Source organism: Calidris pugnax, unplaced genomic scaffold, assembly GCF_001431845.1.
Source record: "Calidris pugnax isolate Ruff unplaced genomic scaffold, ASM143184v1 scaffold45, whole genome shotgun sequence".
NCBI lineage: Eukaryota > Metazoa > Chordata > Aves > Charadriiformes > Scolopacidae > Calidris > Calidris pugnax.
This window is the reverse complement of record NW_015090764.1, coordinates 1025367-1042691: the sequence shown is the minus strand read 5'-3', so window position 1 is coordinate 1042691 and position 17325 is coordinate 1025367.

The following is a 17325-nucleotide window of genomic DNA, read 5'->3' as shown; positions in this document are numbered from 1 at the left end:
TTAAAGGGTGGGGGTCAAGAGGATAGGGCCAGGTTTTTTTCACTGGTGGCCAGTGACAGGACAAGAGGAAATGGGCACAAACTCAAACATAAGAAGCTCCATCTAAACATGAGGAGGAACTTCTTTCCTGTGAGGGTGGCAGAGCCCTGGAAGAGGCTGCCCAGGGAGGTGGTGGAGTCTCCTTCTCTGGAGACATTCAAACCCACCTGGACACGTTCCTGTGAGACCTGCTCTGGGCGGACCTTTGGCAGGGGGTTGGACTGGATGATCTCCAGAGGTCGCTTCCAACCCCATGGCATTCTGTGACTCTGTGAACAGGGGAAAAAAGAGGGGCTCCAGGCGCTCCTTCAGCCAAAGCCCCCAAACCCCCAAATTAGTGACCCTGTCTGCATGGTGAGTCACGGTGCTGCAGATCAGCCTCCAAATACTTCTATTTAAAACCAAAGTTATCCCAAACATACCTAGTGTCCATTGGAAACAAAAGACTCTCTAATAAGTTGCTTAATAAGAGGTGTCTTCATTTCCTAAATATAGGTATATACCAACTGCAAACCCGAGGGTTTACAGTGCAGGTGCATTTCATTTTGCACACACAATTTAAAGATAAGGCTTTGCTTATCAACCCCTCAATCGCCCTACAACAGCTTCTTCCCTTTATTTACTCTAAAGGTCCTGTATGTTATAAATATTCATTGAAATAATAAACACCCTGTTCACAGCTTCTTGTGTTTACTGTTAGCCCAATAAAAGCCAAACAGGTTAATGATGATCTTTAATATGGGAATTTAATATTATTTCACCTATATATCGGCTAAAAGTTTAGCTTCCCCTTTAAGCCTCATCAATTTACTGAAAATAAGTAACCACTGTAAAAACATGCTGCGGACTGTAAGTCAGTGGTACCTGCCTCTGTGTATTTGTCTTCTGGGTTTTTTTTTGCTGAATCCCACATTTTGGTTTTAGCTACAGTCTTAGAAAGAAAAAACAAAGTGTGATTTTTTTTTTTCCCCCCTTCCTCTAAGAATGAGGATGGGGAGTTTGGAGCAGTTCCACCTCGAGAGAGGTGGGTGGAACAGGAGCAGAGCATGAAAAAACCTTGTTAAGATCCTACAGTCATTAGAAAAATATATTGACCACAGGTTGTATCCCAGCGAGGAAAACTCTTAGAGGAAAATGTAATTCATGCCTCTGCTTTGCTGGGCAGCATCCTGGGCTCCCTCGGAAGTACCAGGGCTGGTACTTGCTAATTAACCAACTCCACCACGACCCCAGAGCTGCCCATTAGCTGCTTAGAACAGGCTGTGAGGATAGGAAGAACCAGCACAAATCCGGAGAGTTTATGAGGATAACTTACATTAATTTTATCCTTTATAGGCAATAAACCTTTGCTGGTTCATTACTGGCCACTATTAAGTTTTAAAGGAGTTTTTTAAGGCATAGGGGAGGTGCTGCCCGTCCCCGTGGTGCTGCTGGGCTTTGCTGCTGCTGTCACCACGGAGAAGGAGAGCTGGGTTTGGGGACAATATGGGTTTGCTGATGGCACAGGAGAGGGGACACGCTGGTGTCTCACCTCTGGGCACAGAAGGGCTGTCACTGACCCTAAAGGGGAACTTTATCCCCCAAATTGAGGTCCCTGGTGGTCCTGTCCCCTCTGGTGGTGGCATGGGATGGGGTCCTCTGTGCAAGCAGCACCAGGTGACATCAGAAACACAACCCCAAAGGGAAGGGGGTAGGAACTGGCTCCCACAGCCCCGTCTCCTCGTTGCCATCACGCGGCGAAGATGAACTTGGCTTTATTTGCTGCTTACCTTGTTCATCGAAAACAGCCAGCAAAAGCAAGTGCCATTAGGTCAGAAAGAAAATGAGCAAAATACCCAGCTGCGAGCAGAAACGATACTAAAGGTGCAAAGTTGGAAAATAAAAAAAAGGGAGGTGGAGGGGGGGAACCTGCACACCCCACCACTGCCTTATCCAGGGTTTCCCCGCGATTAAACAGCATCAACTTGGCTGGAGACTTTCCCTGGGTCTCGAACATTAGAGAAATATTATTCTCAGAATTACCTGAAGTTTTATTTAATGCAATAAAAGCTCATTTTCAATGGGAATTAGTCCCGAAATAGATGACTATTAAGAAATGCCGGATGATGTATAGCTCAGCCCTCTGAACTAATGAACTCCCAAATACCTAGTGGTGAAGCAGAGGGGAGGGGGGTGCGGGGGGTGTTTGATGCCTTTCTGTCAGAGAGGTGGCTAATAGGACAAACAATTAAGAAAATGTCTAATTTAGCACTGAAATTAACGGAGCTCTCAGAATTTATACCAGCTAAGCAGCTATTCCTCTACCAGAGCTTTAGTATTTTCCCAGATGGAGCTTAAGCAAAGTTCCTCCCTTTTCCAAACTATCCAGAGACGACGAGAAACTAAAACCAAGCCCACAAACAACCCCCACCCCAGAAAAAAATCCAGAGCAAGAGAAAACCAGAGGTATTACCTCTCTTACGGGGTTTTACAAGGCATTTTCTATTAATAGAACTGTTAACATCATTTAATGAGAGATTATTCCCAGGGTCCCCTCCAGCCTTAACCAAAGGGGGCTACTGCTAATTTTAAGAAATGACATCAGCTGTTTTTCAGTTTATTTCCTCCCAGTTCTCGACACCTTTTAATAAAGTGAAGGAATTCAGGGCAAACAAAGGAGAGCAGCCGGAGCTGGAGTCTCAGGGGTACCCCTCACGTCCCTGATAAAATGCCTCTTTGCAAGAAGAGAAGAGAAAAAGAAAAGGAGAAATCAGTTAAAAAAAAAAAAAAAAAATCGGTAGGAAAGGGACCAGAGCCTACCCCTGCGAAGACAACAACAAACCTGCAGTTCCCTTCAGAAAGCTCCACGCTGGGGGTAGAAAATGAAACGACTCAAGGAGATAAGCAACGTTTCAGGCATTTATAATCTCCAGCAATCCTTACCTGAACCCTGGCCGGGGGAACTGAGGTTCTCCAGGAAAAGCTCCACCAGATTGGTAACGGGGAGCACCTGAGCACTTCCTCCCGAGCTCTCACTGAGGAATTAAAGGACAAGTTCATTTAGAAATCACTTGTTTCTCTGCAATTTTAGTTAACTCTGCAGTGGTTCTCAGCACAATCCCCCCCCAGCAGCAGCCAGGGCAGCTCTTTAACAAGTTCCCTTGGATATTTCTCCATATAAGAGGAATAATTAACCCTGTTTCCAGCAGAAAGCAGGTAAAAGGGGGAGAAAGGGAGTCAGCCCCTGCCATATGGAGCTGCACTTTTGGGCAGTTTGGCCCAGAACTGGCATGGTTGACACCGGGACTGCCGTGAGCATCCCTTCGTAGCCCGGTTTTGGACTGGGGGGGCCAAGCAGGAATTTAGAGATCCAAACTAGATGACATAAAGCAGAAAGAACCCAACCTGAGAAGGCAGCTCCTGGCCGCCGGGTAAATGCTGGATCTGGTGGGGTTGTCTTTTTCAGCCGTCTGTATAAATAAAAAGGCTCCCCCTCGTCTCCATGTTTTTTTTTTTCCGCCGAGCAGCCCGTGTTCATTGTAGCAGTAAATGGAGTTCTTTAAGAAGGTGTTTGGGAGCTCTCAGTGCTGCGGCTGCGACGCTGACGGACACCATAGATCAGGCAGTAACACAGCGCAGAGCGAACGGGGCCTCATCCTGCTCCTGCACCACAGGGATGTGGAAGGATTTGGGAACCCACAGAGCAGTCCTGCTCTCTGTATTTTTTTGGTTTCTCTGAGGGTTGTGAAACCTTCCTGTCGAAGGTTTTCATAGGTATTTACGAGAAACCTGCTGATTCTGCACGTGATAGTGGTGGGGCAATTGGGTTGGTATCTCCCCATGGGAGATGGGGATGCAGGGCTCGAACTCAAACATGGATAATCCAGGATGATTTTGGTTTCTCAGCCCCTCGGCCGTGCAAGGTCCCAGCAGCAGAGCTGGCTGTGGTGAACGCATGGGGGTTTTCCTCTATCCCACCTGCCTTCACATGTACCTCCCGGGATTTATATCTTCTCCCCAGACAACCCCCATCACTGCTCTCCATCATCCCTTTGCTGCTCTCCTGTCCTTGCCGCTGTTGGTTCATCCCAGGGTTCACCCTGGAGTTGAAGGCAAGACCCTGCTTCAAGGTGAAATTGGGGCTGGAGTGACAGGTACAGGAGGTACCTCCACCAGGGATAACAGTGTCAGCCTGTGTGGTGCACCCTGTCCCCACCACACAAGTGCAGGAAGAAGGGAATAACCCTCGAGAAGCAAACCTGCACCAGGAGGGGAGCAGCTGTGGCCTTGTGCAGCCGGTGTCTCTCACGGCATCCCTTGAGAAGGGAATAACCCTCGAGAAGCAAACCTGCACCTGCAGCAGGAGGGGAGCAGCCGTGGCCTTGTGCAGCCGGTGTCTCTCACGGCATCCCTTGGATCAGCATCCCCTGCAGCATCCCTTGGATCAGCATCCCATAACCCTCGAGAAGCAAACCTGCACCAGGAGGGGAGCAGCTGTGGCCTTGTGCAGCCGGTGTCTCTCACGGCATCCCTTGGATCAGCATCCCCTGCAGCATCCCTTGGACCAGCATCCCTTGGACCAGCATCCCGTGCAGCATCCCTTGGGCCAGCATCCCTCGGACCAGCATCCCCTGCAGCATCCCTTGGACCAGCATCCCTTGGACCAGCATCCCTCAGACCAGCATCCCTCGGATCAGCATCCCATGCAGCATCTCTCACAGCATCCTTTGGCTCAGCATCCCACGCAGCATCCCTCAGAGCATCATCCTGTGCAGTGTCCCTACAGATGTCCATCCCTTGGATCAGCATCCCTCGGACCAGCATCCCCTGCAGCATCCCTTGGACCAGCCTCCCTCGGATCAGCATCCCATACAGCATCCCTTGGACCAACATCCCTTGGACCAGCATCCCTTGGATCAGCATCCCTCGGACCAGCATCCCCTGCAGCATCTGGTGCAGCATCCTTTGGCTCAGCATCCCACGCAGCATCCCTCAGAGCATCATCCTGTGCAGTGTCCCTACAGATGTCCATCCCTTGGATCAGCATTCCCCTGCGCAGCCAAACCCCCTGGTGCTCTCCCTCTGGTGGGGCTGCAAAGGGAGAAGCCACCAACATCATTTCCAAACTCTACAGCGACGCCTAAATTCTATTTTTTACATTCCCCTGCGCAGCCAAACCCCCTGGTGCTCTCCCTCTGGTGGGGCTGCAAAGGGAGAAGCCACCAACATCATTTCCAAACTCTACAGCGATGCCTAAATTTTTATTTTTTCTTTATTTGTGTTCTCATTTTGGGAACTAAACCGGGTGCGTTGGGTGTCGGCAGGGCCGAGGCTGGGGGGTGGCTGTGGGTCCCCCACCTGGGACGTGCTCCTGGGGCTGCCACCAGCCCAGAGCTGTCCCCAAGCTTCACCCAACCACCCTGTAAGAGAATTGTCACCTGTGAGACCCGGGGGTGGGAAAGCAGAGATTTTGCAAATGATGTTGAGATTTGTTTCAAGTGCGCCTTGTAAAATCCCACGTGCTAAGGTGAAACAATCTGGAATATACTACTGCCCTTAATACATCCTTTTATATGACAAATAATAACATGTATTTATAAACATCTGTTGCTGCACAAATAAAAATAGTTCTAAAAAGAAGAAATCCGATATAAAATAAAATGACTTCTTAACTTTCGAAATTCAGCTGCAATCATGAGAAACGATCAATTTCAGACAGGAAAAGAATTTTCTTTCTTTTTTTTTAAAAACCAACCAAGCGCCCAAGGAAACAACGAGCAAGAGCCAAAAAAAGATTCTCAAAATGACATGCAAAAGGGGAGGGGGTGCCTCAAAATGTTTCTCTTCTCTCGAGGGACAAGCAGAGAGGAGCAAGTGGCCTGAGCTGGAGATAGAACGATCCTGGCTCCGCTTTCTGGGGACCCTTCCCCACTCAGGTGTTTCCTTTAGGAAATGGGAAGTGGCACATTTTCTGATTTAAGAAAGAGAAGAATCCCCTGTATTTCTGAAAGGCCAGTTAATGTATACACAAACCTATATTTTTCATATATATATTGCTTCGAGAGGCATAACAAATTACTTTAATTAGGGTTCCTGAAAGGGTTCTCAGCCATTGGAATGGGCTGCCCAGGGAGGTGGTTGAGGCCCCATCCCTGGAGGTGTTCAGAAGACAAGTTGATGTAGTGCTGGGAGGTCTGGTTTAGTGATGGTGATGCTTCTTGTTTGTTGTGTGGGTGTCTATTTTTGTCAGTTAGGTTGACGGTTGGACAAGATGATCTTTGAGGTCCCTTCCAACCTAGAAGATTCTGTGATCATCATCATCATCTCATCCAGGGAGGAGGTGGGCATAGCCGGACCGTGATGGGAGCTTCCAAACCTGGCGTGGCTGCATCCTGTCCCCCGAGGGGACCAGCCTGGCCCTGGCAGCTCTCACCCAGCATCCCACGGCTGCTGCAGTCCTTCACCGAGGGCGTGCTGAGCCCTCACATGCTTGTTACACATCACCCCACAACCACCCTGCAGCAGGAAAAAGCAAAGTGGGGTTCCTGGTGCACTCCCTGATTAACTTTTAACTGCTCCCGATTAACACTTGGGGTGTCCCCTCCTGGTTCCTATCGTTGTGTCCCTCTGGGAGGCTGCAGGACCCCAGGGCTCACCCGTGGGTGCTGGGTGGGGGCAGTGGGTGCCCACCCGTGCCCATGGCTAATATCAGAGCTCCATCTAGTGCTGCAGCCCGGCCTGCCGAGGGGAGGGGGGAAGCAGGGTGGGGGGGAGGAAAAAGGGAGGGGAAAAAAAAAAAAAATTAAAACATATTAAAGGTGTTAATAAGCGACTTATTTAAACGGAGTATCACATATTGAACATTAATCACCTTGCAGTAAAAGTGTAATTAAGGAGTCACTCTGCCTTCTGGGGAAGGCTCGCTTGGAAGCCGAGAGAAAATGGTCTCTTTATTAACACAAATTATTTTATTTGGCTAAAGGTAATAATTCTAAGTGAGGTCAACGGGACTCGTGCACACGCGAGCGGCGCCGGGTCCCGGCCAGCGTTTCCATGGCGACTGAGCCAAGTTCATCCTCCGCCGTAATGGCTTTGCTCTCCCACCACCGCTCGGGATTGTTTCTGGGGGAAAAAACAGCCTTCGATCTGTCAGCGGCATCTCCTCACCCTACCCTGCCAGGGAGCAGGAGAAACAACCCCCCCTGGGCCTTTGGAGGTGGTTTCTGCAGAAGGACCATGTTTGAAGGGTGGTGGCACCATCCCCGCTCGGCTGGTTGGCACTGAGAGCTCATGGCACCATGGTCTCCACCATCAAGAAGCAAGACCAGGACAGAATATAACTTTTCATCTTTTCTACAGCCCGGGATGGTGGTGAGATGGTGGTAGGATGGTGGTAGGATGGTGGTGGGATGGTTGTAGGAGAACATCTATCCCAGCCCCCCATGGCCAAGCCACAGGAAGTTTTCCCACCGCCTTCCCACAGTAGACCAGGGTTTTACTGGGCTGCAGTTTCCCCAGGGAACTCCAACAAACTGCCAACCCACAAGAAAACCCATGCCAGGGATGTCCCCCAGATGTTTTCCAGGCAGAAACATGTTTTTCTCCCCATTTTAGCCCAGCTCTGGCTCACACATTTGGCATCTTAACGGGCACCAAGTTGCAGTGAGTCATTTACCTATGAGCATTTCCAGGCTCCTACAGTGGTGAGTATCCATTACAGGCAGGGAACAGCATATTTAAAAATATATCTAATTTCATAAAATTGAACCCTAATAAACGTACTAGTAAAAAATCAGAGAAGGTTTGGGCTGTAAAATCCCGTTTTCCTGAGCACATTCCTACGCTCAGGGAACTCATGTGTTATTCTGTCTCCTGCAGATTATTGTCTGAACACAGCGGTGATTTATCTGTCTCCCATGTCATGTCATCCGTTTATGTACAGTATTATATGTAGAGTACGGCATTAACATTTTACTATTATTCTTACCTTTCAATGCAAAAAGATAAGAGTGTAAATCTGGGAGACAAGGGATGTGTCAACACCGCTGCCGGGTGCTGGTCCTCCTCCCTCGGCTCACCGGTGGTGGTGGGGAGGACCATGACCATGATGGGGACATTGCCATCACCGAAATTGTGATGGCTCACCATCCATCCACCCCCCCTCCAATAAAACAACCCCCCCTTAGCACCACTGCCCCTCCTCAGCACAAAGCATCCTCCCGTGGGGCTGCAAACACAACCCACCCCCCTGCACCCCCCCCTGCCGCGCCAGACGGAGCAACAAACAGCCTGTTCACAACTTACGGCCGGGCCCGCGTAACTTATTAACACCTAGTCAAGATTAATCAAGCGGGGAAAGCTAAAGCAGGTCCCTAATTAGTTGCTGATGATAACTATATTTGTCATCCTCTCCCAATTAGTCTACTGTACATTTTGGAGTTTAATTGCACCTTGTTCTTCATTTAAATGTCATCACGTGCATATATTCGCCTCATCCTTTAGTAAATTTGAGAAAAATTTGACATTAAATATAGATTATCTTTAGATTTTCATAATTAACACAACTGAACTGTCTTCGGCCTAAATACATCTCCTTATGCCATAAATCCTGCTGCTCTCTTGGAAGCGGGTATTTCCAGGGGCACCACAGATGTGGGTTTGCATCCCCCAGCACCGGTGACACCGGGGCCGTGCGTAGGTGACACTGGTAGCCACGGTCAGGACGTGGCCTTGGGGGTCTCTTCTCTGCCCAGACCCCTACAGAAGAAAGGGATGGGCAAGTCCTTGGGGTTTTCACTCTTTGGGTTGTTTTTTTTTCTTAATTTTCATAGCTGGTAACATGTTTAGGAGTCAGATTGTACCCAGGGAAATGCTGAAGGTGAGGAGACTGTTTCACCTCCCGCCATCCTGTTGCCAAACCCAGCCCTCTCGTCCTTATCACCCTTAGGACAAGACACATCTCTGCTCTACACAGCTCACACCCCCTCCCCGTGGATCCAGATTAGAGGATATTCAATATATTGACCTACAAGAGAAAGGTCCAACCCAAGCTGCTGCCCAGTGACCTGCGCCTCCGCGTCCCGCTGCCCTTAACCCTTCAGCCGCTGCCCACAGCCCACTGGCAGCTCTCTGGACCTCCAGCCTCCCCTGCCACCCACCCAGCAAAGTTGTCACCAGGGCTGGGGACATCCAGCCCCATCCCCTACGTTCGCCCTGCATCTGCCCCCGTTTGCCAACTGGGTGGCAGCTCAGAGGGAGCCACCACGAGCCGTTCCTCGCCATCGTCACGGGATTCAAAGCACCGTGTGAGCATGGAGCAGCTCTCCTGCCACAGCCAACATGCTCCAGGTACTGCTGTGTCCTCACCACGTCCCCACCGTGTCCTCACCACGTCCCCACTGTGAGCCCCCAGCCTGGTCAGGGCCATGTCTGCTCTGAGCCATCACTTCAAAGGACCCAAACCAAAGCGATGGCTCCATGCACCAGCGCTGGGGGGCCAAGGTGTGATGGGACAAGCTGGGGTCAGAGTCTGTCCCCACTGCTGACGTGCCAGCCCCACGTCCTGTGGGGTCTCACACTCGCTAGGCTCCCTCCAGTGATGCTGGCGTACTGGGACCCAGTCACCCACTGGAGATGGGGACATGGAACATGCTCCACAGCCAACCCTCTGCTCATGCTGATCAGTGGTGGAGGCTGGGACCAGCACAAGCCCCCTCCAGCCCCCCCACGCCTGCCAGGGCAGCAGTATATGGTACTTGGGGCACCCACTGCCACCACCTCCTGAGCACCCATGAGCAGGAGGAGATGCTGGTGGCCAGCAGCTCTGGCACTGAAAGCAACGCTCAGGCTCGCGAGGAAGAAGAGGAGGGGAAGGGGAAAAGCAATGAAGGAAGCTGCACGGTCCTACCTGTCCCTTAGGAAGAGGCTCAGCTCACAGATCGTCCCTACTGCCTATTAAGAGTGAAAAAACCAGGCGGGTTGGTGCAGGTCCTGACTGCTGCGGGGCTCGGCGTGTCCAGCGCGGGGAGGAGGCAGCTGCTGTGTGAGTGGACGGGGGGAAGGAGAGGAGAAAGGAAAAATAGGATGGGGGGGGGGGAAGAGAAAGAAATTAAAAAAAAAAATAATCAAGGAGTAGTCAAAAAGTGTATTAGAAGCAAATTTGGAAAGAAATCAATGGCATGTAATTAGATTTGATTTTTCTTCACGTTTTGTTTGGCTGGGGGTTATGTATAGACTCTCTATAGGAGCGGAGCGGAGAGATTAAAGCGGGGAGAACAGGTGCCGGATCATGAGCCGGTGGCCACCAAAGCATGACAGCTCCATCACTGCTGTCAGCAGGCACGGCAAAATAAACATATAAATAAATAAAGGGGAAACCATGCAGGGAGGAGACGGGCTATTTGCTTATTTACTATTTTAGCCGCTGCTCCCCCCACCCCCATCTCGGCAGCAGGAGAGGGGCTGTGTCCAGTGCCTGTCTGCTGTCCTGCTCAGACCCTGGGCTAAACCTCTCCTGGTGTCATGGGGAACCCCAAAGGGTCCTGCCCAGTGCAAAGGGTCACACACAATCACAGCAATGTCCCTAAAACCACATGAAGGGACCCCGGTGTCCCCACTGGCAGGGATGCTCCTACACCCCAAACCTTCAGCATCCTGCTCTGGACGTCGGTGCAAGCCCGACACGGGTGTGTGGTCACCAGGAAAAGGGAAGAGAGACCACGTGTGCCAACTCATCCCGTCTCCAGACAGCATCGATACACGCCTTTAAAACCACAGAGGTTTCTGTTTGAGGTTTTAGTCTTCTCTAACGGGGAAGAGGTCCCTACGGTGCTTGGGAAGCCAAGCTGGACCCCTGCCCACCGTGGCACGGGCTGTATGGGGGGACACCAGCCCACGCTGCTGTTCCTGAGGGAAACACAGTCAAACACGAGGCTGAAAACATGTGTGATATGATAAACCCACCCGATGGTGAACCTCAGCCTCCCCACACCCAGCAGCACCAAGGAAAAGCAACTTTTTCTTTTCAATTAAACCTATTTCCTCAGGAACCTTTCTGCAGCCAGAGAGTCCAACTCACACAGCCAAACACACGGCAGCGTTTTCCAGCCAAAACTTGGGAAAGAGGAGCAGCCTGTAGGGAAAGAGGATGGGAATCACTGAGGGGCCTGGAGGGCTCTGCTGGGAGCACAAGTGCAGGCACATACGTACACAATCGCAGAGATTGGATACATTATATGTGTTTGTTTATATGTATATATATACACTCATGTGTGTGTGTATACACACACATATAAATATATATACACCCCCTGCACAGCTTTTGGTATTAAGTTGCCAACCGTCGCTCCTCATCCTCCGAAGTTGCGAGCTATATTATTATTTTTTTTTACCCTTTAACCTTGAAAATTAACCTAAAACACAGGGCGCTGTACACATGACTTACTCAAATAAATTGCATCCTTAATTATGAACACCCTCCGCTCCTCTGTGCTCCAGGCCACGCTGCCCCAGCGGACACCCCCCTCCTGATGAGTGGTTATTGAACACGCGAACAACAATCAACACTAATTAAATACTCAGCTGTTGAGAGGAGACAATGTTTATCAAAAAATGCAAGAGGAGGGGAGCGCATCTTCTGTTTTCTATAATTAGTTAGCAATATTCCCCAGGCGGTCTTGGAAATCGAACTCGGGTTTGTTCACATCTGTTTGGCACAGGCAGACAAAGGCCACCGTGGCCCTGTTCTCCCCCCCCCCAACCCAAGAACGACCCCCCAGTGAAGCACATGGGGTGCAGCACCCACACAGTGCCACCACAGCACCCCCAGCCAGAGGAGGAAGGCCACCCACCCTCCTCATCCCCTCTGCCAGTGTCACCAGTGGGATGATTAGGGTGTTGGAGGGGAACAAGCCACTGGAGCAGAGATCCCATCCTGGGCAACCCCAGGGACTTGGGTGGGCAGAGGAATCCCAGCCCCACGGGGTCCCTGACACCCCCCCAGGTGACCCCACAAACCTCATGGGGCTCGGAGAGGAGGGAAGGGGAAGGGTCAGAGCACGAGGTGTGTACACCTTCCCTGGCACCCTGTTAGAAACAAACCCCTCATCGGCAGGAAAATGATTTGAATGCAAATTTATACCTTTTTAATTCTGTACTTTCATTCTTTAGCGGTTTTTCAGGCAGGGAAGGGGCAGGACGAGGCCGTTAATTTCCCTCTGTCTAACGTTATTACCGGCTTAAAGATCTGCTCAGCAGCAGAGGACAAGAGTTAAAATTTCCCTGAAGGAGGGGAAGTAAGACGATTAGTGATTGCCGGGGTTTGAATACTGAAGCCTGGGAAGGGCTCCAGATAAGAAAACACTGGAACACAAAAAAACCTCTCCATCATACTCAACGCTGATATTTATCCAAGGGCTGCTGAACGGTCCCTCTCCTGCAGACCCACAGTTACCCATCTTACTGCACGCTGCTTGTAGTGCGGGATGAGCCTTGTCTTTTGGGTTTGCTAAAAAAGCCAAAACAACTTCAGGCCATGCTCTGGAGTTACTACGCTGGCAGGGGCAGGGCTGCACTGCGAGCCCTTCGCACACGCTCCTATAGAAGCTGCTGGAGTGATACACCAGGACCTATACACCAGGACCTATACATCAGGACCTATACAACCCTCCTGGGCATCCCTCTGCACGCAGGCACTCCTACACTATGCACCCAGACAGACACGAGTGCCTTTCTGAAGTCTATTCTGCCCCATCAACAGCCCCATCTCTCTAAATACTGTCCATAATTCAATATTAATGACTATTCTCCGTGCAGCATCCCCAGCCCGACCCCACGGCGAGGAAAGGCAGCCACATCGCCCGTTCCGGGAGGAGGATGCTGGGGTGATGCTGGGTCTGGTGGGAGTGTGAGCCCTGGGGATGCCCCCACCACAGCCCCCTCCTGTTCCCCCCCCCTCCAGCAGCCGTTGCTTCCCAGCCTGGGCCCCGCTGGCCGCTTCGATCCGTCAATACCGGGCGCAGTGGTGGGGAAGGGCAGGGATGGCCCCAGCCCCGATCAATAGGCACCGCCGCCGGCCCCCCGGGTGCTGCACTTGTTGAGCCAGGCTGTGGGGGAGGAAAAAAGAAACCTCTTTTAATACGTGCCTCCTCAAGCCCAACTCAAAGGTGTCGGAGCAAGCAGAGGGGCAGCGACATCTTTTAGCGTCTTGGAGAGGGTGGACGATGGCAGGGAAAGAAAGTTTTGGGATCTGGGGGGGAGCAGCACCCCGGGATGGGAGCCCACCCCCAGCACCTCTGTACCACCACTCTCAGGCTTCATCCACCACATCTGACACTGCTGATGACACACAAGCTTTGGTAGTAAAATACATTGGAAAAAAAACAAACCAGCAATTAAAGTTCAGCACGGACACTGCTAATGACACACAAGCTGTGGTAGTAAAATACATTGGAAAAAAAAACCCCAACAATTAAAGTTCAGGACATCTTGGTGGTCATCCAGTCCTGTGGGTGATGGGAGCTTCACCCCCACTTTTCACCCCTTCTCACTCTAATCATCAAGAGCAAAAGCTCCCTACAGGTCAGCACATGGCTTCTCTTGGCAAGCTGGAAGGTTACGATAAATGGCAAATCATAGAATGGTCAGAGTTGGAAGGGACCTTAAGGATCATCGAGTTCCAACCCCCCAACTGGCAGGGACACCTCCCACCAGACCAGGTTGCTCCAAGCCCCATCCAGCCTGGACTTGGCCAGATGATACTTTCACTGTTACTTCCCATCCCAAGGATCTCAAACCACTTAATAAAAGTAATAAATAGAAGTAATAAAGACCAGGAATTAATCCATTCAGACCGAGAAGGACTGTCACCCTCTGCTCATAGACACAACAGGGCTGTGGATGGGAAGAAGGAGGTGGCACCATCTCCACAAGCTGGGATGAGCCAGGACCCTGGCAGAGCAGAAGCTGCCGCCGTGGCTCGTGGCGTCAGCGCTAAGATTTTATATAACCAGACTCGGAAACCAGAACATTGCCCTTACACTCCACTGTGATCTACCCTAAATACCTACAATATTTCTGGTAGTAAACAATCTCCAAGACTCATTTCTTAGAGCAGCAGCAGATGGTCAAGAGCATTTCCTGAAATTGAATATTATAATGAATTTAGGATCGAAAAAATTTACATAATAATCTGTTTTAGATTCTGATAGTGAAGAAACCTACACAGAAACTGCTTCTTTTCAGCTATTTGAATTAAAGTATAAATCTTCAAGTACTTTAATTATAAACAAACTCTTTGCTATTCCGGATCCATGAAAGAAATTGAAAAATTAACTACCCGGTGAAGCTCAAGGCCACACGTCAGGCTGAATTCATCGGTGAGTTTACCTCTCGCGACCCGGCGGCAGCAGAGGGATGCTCGGGGGCCATCTCAGCCAGGGCCTTGCCTGTCACGCTTGAGTTGGCTGGAGATTTGGCTGATCCTGTCCAGTCCCCACCAGTGCACGGCCAGCACCATCCCACCACGGGTGGGCTCGGACTGGAGACCTGCAGAGCTGCTCAGGGAAGGCAAAAGGTCTTGGATTGGGACGGTGGTTTGGCCTTTGAGCTCTTGGCTTCAGCTCTGCACCCACAGCCGAGATGGAGAGATGGAGAGAGGTGGAGTGAAAGGAGAGGAGAGGGATAGGATGGGATGGGAAAGGGGATATGGAAAGGGATGGGGGTGGAATGAGAGGGGAGGGATGGGATGGCATGGGATGGGACAGGTGGGATGGCATGGGATGGGACAGGTGGGGTGGGATGAGACAGGATGGGACAAGACCCCTTCACACTCCTCACCCACTTGAGATGCCCCCGGAGACACAGCAGCACGGACACTGGTGAGGCTGTGAAGCCCCTCTCGGGGTCATCTCCCCATCGTGGCACCTGACACAACCCTGGTAAAACCAGCCCCATGTCGGGCTGTGATGAAGCCACCACAGGGGTCTCCAGCAGAGACACCTCCGTCCTCCTGCAGTTGTTGGACCACAGGAAAAAAAATCTCCCTTCCCACCCTCGTGCCAGGAGATGTAGAGGGCCTTCCCTTTTAGAAAAGCAAATATTTAGTCTAGATAAAAAAACCCCAAGAGCGTTTTCCCCAGGTAATACTAGTAACTAAAATAATCACATTCACTTTGCTGGTTTAATTTTATATTTCCATTTCTACCTTATCTTTTTTCTGCAAGCATCATTAAACCACACCATAACAAAAATACATGAACTGTTATTCTTTCAAGAGAAGCCATAAACCACCTCAAAGCTTTTCAAGTTTATTCTTATCTCGTACATCTTCCTCTGGTTCTTCTTTTTTTTTTTTTTTCCTTCATGCATTTCAGAAAGGTAGTTTTCCCTAATGTTAAGAATAGTTGCATTGAAAATGAGATGCTGCCTGCGAAAAGCCCCTCTGGAGGATTAAGTAAGTAAAATATAGCCAGAAAATAAACTGGAACCTCATTAAAATAATTTTGCAAGAAGAAATCCTACTTTACAATAGGTTTTCAATATCACTTAGAAAATTCTTAGAGTCATATATATATGTTCTTAATTCAGGACCTTCCATTAAAAAAGACATTACAGAGGGAACTGAAAGGCCATTTAGTACCCTTGTTTATATAAAAATGCATATTAGGCACAGATGCAATCTCCAGCAAAAGACTTGTGAGATAGTTTGAATAAGCTCCGCTTTGCTGAAAGGTGTTAATGAGGGTTGGCAAAGCTGCGAAGGCGCCGCCAGACACCACCACCTCATTTATCCTGCCAGGAAACGCAAACCCTCGCGCATCCCTCTTGCCTCCCCCTCGATTTTAACTGTTCTCCCTCTTTCCAATTCCCCCGTGGTGCTGCTGGGGAGCAGGGGGTTCACCCGGGCTCGGATGGAGATGGTTTTATGGCACTGACTATCTCCATCCTCAGTGGATGGGGCAGCGCCAGCAGCTCGGTCCAGGGCTGCAAAACCACCCAATTCCCCCCAGCTCTCATGGGATGGAGCTCCTCTGCCAGGAACGATCCCAAATGGAAAAGGGGTATCTCTCCTCGCTCTATGTCACAAATATTTAATGTATGACACCATCCCCTACCTCTATATAAGCACCCACGAGGTGGGACAAACTCCATCCTGCACCGCCCACAGGATGGGTCCACCATCTGCTCCTGGTTCTCACCCCAGAACCCTCTCACTGCCATCCCCACCTCCAGCCCCAAACTGGTACATTTATCGCCCAATATCCTGTGGGAAAGGTGTGTGGCACCTCCCAAAGCAACAGCACCTGAGGTGGGGTGAGGTGGCACCGAGGGGCTGCTGCGGGGACGGGGCCACACGAGTGTCCCCAGGCAAATCCACAAAGAGGGGGTGTCATCCTTCAGCACCCCGACCCTGGGGAGGCTCAAAAGTACGAAGGGAAAGGCCCATCTGCAGGAACAGCTTCTCAAAATGGGAAGAAATGATGGAAAGAGGAGAGGAGGGAAAGCATCATTTTACTATTCATTGGCTCCTGCAGGAGAGGCAGGCAGCAATTGCTCCCGTAATTAATTAAAGACTGGAATAGAGCTAATGATTTATATGGGCATGGAGGTCCTCTGAGCCCTCTGCAGCGCTGGTCGCCCCAAGATGCTCCATGGGGATGAGCGTGTCCCCTCTGCCCACTCTCCCATGGCCAGTTTGGTGCTTGGACATTTCGATAACACCCCACCAAGGACCCCAAACCTGCAGGGATGGGCAGCCCTTTTATCTGCTGTACAAACCTTTCCAAGGTGGCTTTAAAAGTGTTAAGAACGGACATTTACACCCAACTGCAGCCACCACAGCCGTGAACCAGTAGAGTTGGGGCTGGATCCATGGGATGGGGAGGATGCGAACCAGTAGAGTTGGGGCTGGATCCATGGGATGGGGATGGATGTGAGGACGTGGGATGGGATCTGTGGGACGTTCAGATCTTCAGAGAAAACAGCTGAGCTGCCGCTTCCCGAGCGCGGGGGGGAAACACTGCTGAGTTTGCAGCTTCTAAAACAGGCCAGCGGGGGGAAAAAAAAAAAAAATTAAAAAAAAAAAAAAATTGGCAGGTTTAACTTTGCATCAATTCCCAGCGTATTGTTACATTTTTAAAGTATATAAAACTATTGATCATAAGCAAGGCAATTACTTCTGCACATATTTAAAGGTGTGAGGCAGGCGGTGGGTGAGGAGTCACCACTGAGCCCACCCCTTTTCTCAGGAGGGGGCAAATGCCCTGGGCAGGGACCAGGTTGCTCCAAGCCCCCTCCAACCTGGCCTTG